The sequence below is a fragment of the Drosophila busckii genome, chromosome 3L (assembly GCF_011750605.1).
Source record: "Drosophila busckii strain San Diego stock center, stock number 13000-0081.31 chromosome 3L, ASM1175060v1, whole genome shotgun sequence".
Taxonomy (NCBI): domain Eukaryota; kingdom Metazoa; phylum Arthropoda; class Insecta; order Diptera; family Drosophilidae; genus Drosophila; species Drosophila busckii.
This window is the reverse complement of record NC_046606.1, coordinates 20,438,201-20,443,288: the sequence shown is the minus strand read 5'-3', so window position 1 is coordinate 20,443,288 and position 5,088 is coordinate 20,438,201.

Here is a 5,088-nt window from a genome sequence, read left to right as displayed (position 1 = left end):
TGAGGGCTCTATAAAATAAAACAGTTGTAAGCTAAGCGCTTATATATATTTTATCATTTACATTTTAAATTGTAAATAAAAATAGACTTAAAAGTCTATTACAGTGATTAAGACGCCCAATTATCCAATTGTTATTCTTTAAATTCCTAACGATCACTACTCGAGAGTACACTCTAAGATTTTATCTTTAAAGCTCTTAATTAACTATATAATTAATACTGAATAACTTATGTTTTTAAAGCCTAGGGTAATGTTGAGGTAAATATAAAAATATATAAATATTGAGAAAAATATTGTGATTGTTAGTTACAGAACTATGTCAGCTTTTGACACGCTAAACACAAAACAATTAATAACTATAAAAGTGGGGAATCAGCTAAAATGGAAGGCATTGGCACCAAATACCAAATAATAATTTGATAAAATTCATTTATATGAATTGCGTCGGAGGCTTAATATATGTTTATAAATGAGTACACAAACTTCACTTCACTCTTTATTTACTGAACGCCGAAACAGAACTGACAGTCCTGCGTCGCGTCCTCTCTTTTTATACTTATTAATTACGCATTTAAATATAAGAATGCAGCTGGTGAACTGCGCAACTTATTCTAGCTTAATGTAAGTACATGTGGGTATGTATATTATTGCGTAGCTCGCATTCTAGAATGTACGTATGTCACTGCGCATCTGCAGCTCGCCTACCACAATGTATACATGTTTATGCATGTTATTGCGTAGCTCGCATAACCCAATGTATGTATATATGTATATGGTATATGGTATGCGCAGTAAGCTTGCCTACCACAATTGATAGTACAAACTAAAATTTAAATTAACTCAAATATAAGAATTGTACCCAATTCTTATTCTTTTTTCAAGATTTGTAAATCAATGGAATTTATGTTGTATTCAATTCGAAAACGATCTCTCTGTCTCTCTATGTTAAGCTGCTGGTCCTTTCCTCAGTAAAGCTCAATACACTCAATATCAACGTGATTTTTGAAGTGTCAAAATTATATGTATTTTATGTTTTTGAACATCAATTTTTTATTTGATATTCTTATTGCAAAGAGATGTTTACTTCTCTGCAATCCTTAACTGGACATTGACTATGTAAATTATCTAGCAAAGTATTCTGCGTCCTGTTCTGCTGCCCATTCAATTCCATTTAATACTAGGCCTAATCCTCTAATGGGTTTTAAGGCCCGCCTTTAGAATAAATATTTTTTTAAAGCTCTATCTGACGTGCACACTTTGCGTTTAGTTAATATCGTTATAAAATTACAAAAAACCAGTCGCTGTCCCATAATCATTTATGTATTTTACATTTGCTGTCATTTATTGTCATTGTGTAGTGCGGTGATGCCATTGTTGTGGTTTGTTGTTGATTTTTATCAGGCAACCAGTCCCATGCAGCTATCAGTTGCTGTCCAATCAAGCGACAGTTTACATTGTTGCTAGCTATTTTATGTGCAACATGTGGCACTCAACTCTGTGCCATTTTTTTTTTATTAATATACATATTATATATATATATATATATGTATATATAAATACTCTGCAGCAAATGACAATTTTACGTTGGGAAAAAAGAACGGATTGTAATTTTATCACAAGTCTTGTCAAGAGCGTTAGCTGTAAGCTGAAACCTGTAAGTTTGCCCGCCTGTCTGGCTGCTTGACTGGCAGTAGTCGTCCCCTAACTATAAATTGTAAACGCGTTTTGCAGTTTGCATGCGCTTGCTGCGGCTGCCAAGTGACATGGAAGTTTTTGTCGAGTTTATTAAAGTGCAAACGTGCGTATGAGTAATATTTCATGTGCATACGTTCTTTGCGTGTAAAAATATCTGGTTAGTAGAAAATTATGCTTGGGATTGCATGAGATTGCATTAGAATTGAATGAATTTAATCTGTGCACTCAAGTGACAGAGATAATATCATCGCTGGGCTTGATTGCCAATATGTATGCTCGGGCTGAAGTTTAATCGCAAAATGATTCAATTGTTAAATTGAATATTGAAGCAGACATTTCAATTGAGTCAAACATTTTTAATCCTTTGCAACTGGGAAGAAATCTTTAAAAATGAATGCAAGTTATTTGAAATTGAGACAACGGATGCCTGAGCCATTTGGACGCGTCATATAGCGCCTATACTTAATGTTAAATGATCTACATTTGGTTTTGTTTTTGCATTTGTGCGCAAGAGCGTCAAAGGCATGAATAAAAACTGCGAGACACAGGAGGAGAGCAAGTGCCGAACACTTTATGCGCGTTTTGTCTGTTATAATCCTTTGCAGCAACTTTTCATTTTTATATGTGCCGACGACGATTCTTTCTTTTCGGCTGCCTGACTGCATTTTTTTCTTTTGCTTTCTCTCCTTTTTTTTTTTGTGTTGCTTTGCGTTTTGTGTTTTTGTCTGTTTCTATTTTGCGCTGTGTGCTTGTCAAACGACGAGACGCCGACAAAAATTAAGTCATGAAAAGTGAAAGTCCTGCGAGTGGGCCTTGTGTAAGTGTGTGTGTGTGTGTATTTTTGGCCTGACATTGCGCGTTATCAGTGGCATTTAGAGCGAGCTTTACTCTATGTACGTATACATATTTTATTTTTAATGTTTTGCTTTCTGACACTTGCTGTCAGAACAACCATGTATGTATGTATGTGTGTGTGTGTGTGTGTGTGTGTGTTGCTGTTGCTGTTGTAGTTTGTCGACTGAGCCTGGCATTGTTTATAATACACGACGACGAGTTTATATTCGTTTTTGTTTTTTTTTTTGCATGTTCGTCACGTTCAACTTGTTATCCTGTGCGCTTATCACAAAATGTCTTATTTTGCCTGCCTGCTTGCTTGTTGTCATTACCCGTGTTATTTGGCTTTTGTTTTTTCTTGTAAGCCTGCTCTCGCTCTATATAAAAAAAAGGTAAAAATGATGTGTTATGGCGTCACGTGACATGTGTCGTATATGCTACTCATACGCCATGCTGTCGCAACTACAACGTTTTTATTTTTACCTGTGGCAGCAACTGGCTTGAGCTCTTGTTAAAGTTATTTGGCCCTGCAAGCACAAAAAACGGCACCTAAATGTAACGCTTATCAGTGAAATCAAAGAGAATTTTGCATTAAATATGTTGTCACTGATAAGCAAATACAGACGAAGAAATATAGAAGCTAGTTATGCTCTTAGCTTGGATATAAAATATTATTGTTGAAAGCTCAACTGCAAAGCAATTACTGCTAAGCAGTCGCCTTCTTCCGCAATTTACATAATTCAACACAATTTTTCATGAACAGCACTCAATAAGTCAATTCCATGTGGCCGCATTAATCTAGTTGACATTTGTATGCCGCTTTTGTTTATTTGACGCTTAATTATACGCAACGCCACACGCATTGTCCGGCAGTTTAATTTTCCGGCTGCTTAAAAGGGCACTCACTTGTTGTGGTAATTTTTCATATTGCTGCCACAACTGTGAGTCGTACTCGCGCGGCTGTCTTAATGCCTTGTCGCGTGTTGGGGTTGATTCCCCTTTGTGTTGCGTGTTCTAAGCTCTACTTATCGCCTTGGTAAATATTTCGCTTGTATTGTTTATTTCTTACTTTTTTAACTTAAATGTAAATTTGTTGCATACAACAATATTTTTATATTTATTTTTGTATTCGTGCAGTTCACGCCTTGCCATTTGCTTATGAACTTCAAGTGTAGTTTGCTATTTGTTGTTCCTCTTGTTTTTATGGCTGTTGTTATTATTATTATGGTTTGACATTTTTGTTTTGAGTGCGGCCGCAAAGTAATTAATCAGCCATTTACCTTTCTCTGACAGTGGCAGCTTAATTTAATTGAATTAAATGCACAACGCGTCAGACCAAAACAAAAGGCGCGACTAATTAAGCCGGCGACACATGTAGCAATAAATAATTAAAAACAAATAAAAAAACAACAAATAACTCTACAAGACATAAATAGTATATTGGTAGTATAAGCGACGTTTTCATGACCTTTGAGCGGAAGTTTCCTGCCTTAAATAGTGAATACTATTTACTTACTATTTATTTTTAAATATAACTCAGCTCAGTTTATAGGCACGCTCTGTGTTTATTTTCAGCTCATATGTTAAAATAGTGAGAGCTTGTTCAAATACGGATCATTTATTAAATCCAAATAATTTATGTTAATATCAGCAGAATACTATTTTGTATTTAAAATGTTTGGAAATATTATATAAAAATAAATATTATATTATTTATTCAAATTAAAATTTGAGGAACACAACAATCTTGTTCTTACTCGGCTCAGTTCAGCTCTTTTTTCTGTGTGTTGTAGGTTTTTGAAGCTGCAGTAATGCTCACATACTTTAAATATTAATAAAAGAAACACACAAATATATTTTTAGAAAATATCTTATGTTAAACTAAGTTTGCTTCTGCTCAACAGAAATCTGAAATGTCTCAACACTCTACTTAATGGGTAGCTAAAACCTAGAAAAGGTTATTTAATTAAATACCTGTTTTTAAAGTATTGTATATGTATATAGTATATTGTAGTAAAACGTATGATATGATATTTTACAGTTAGTATACGTTATTTTACCCTATATATAACTAGATTAAGTTGTCCCCAGCGGTAACAGCAGACTTGTTTGAATCAAATAAATAATCAAGAGAATTGAAAAAAAAATAAAATATCAACCAGAATTTTCACGCCAACTCAATAAAGTAGGCTATAGAGTTTAAGTAATTTGCATAAATTAATTTTATTTAATGCTTAGCTAACAGCCTGACAAATTCATCAGCTTTCGACTTTAAGAGTCGTACTAAGAAAGATTCCCACGCGAAGTTCACAACACACCTACAGACACACACACACTAAAGCACGAGCACACACACATACACAAAGAGCAGACAGCATGCCGGCTAGCTAACGTCTTGCCACGTGCTTTTCTGCAGCCTGCTGTTGTTTTTGTTTTGCATATTCCGTTTTGTGCGCTACATTCTTAAGTGTCCCTTCTGGCAGCAACGCTCCCCTCCGCTGCAGCCACTGTGGAAGCGACTCGTGTTTTTGGCAATGTTTCAAGGATTTGGGTTTTTTT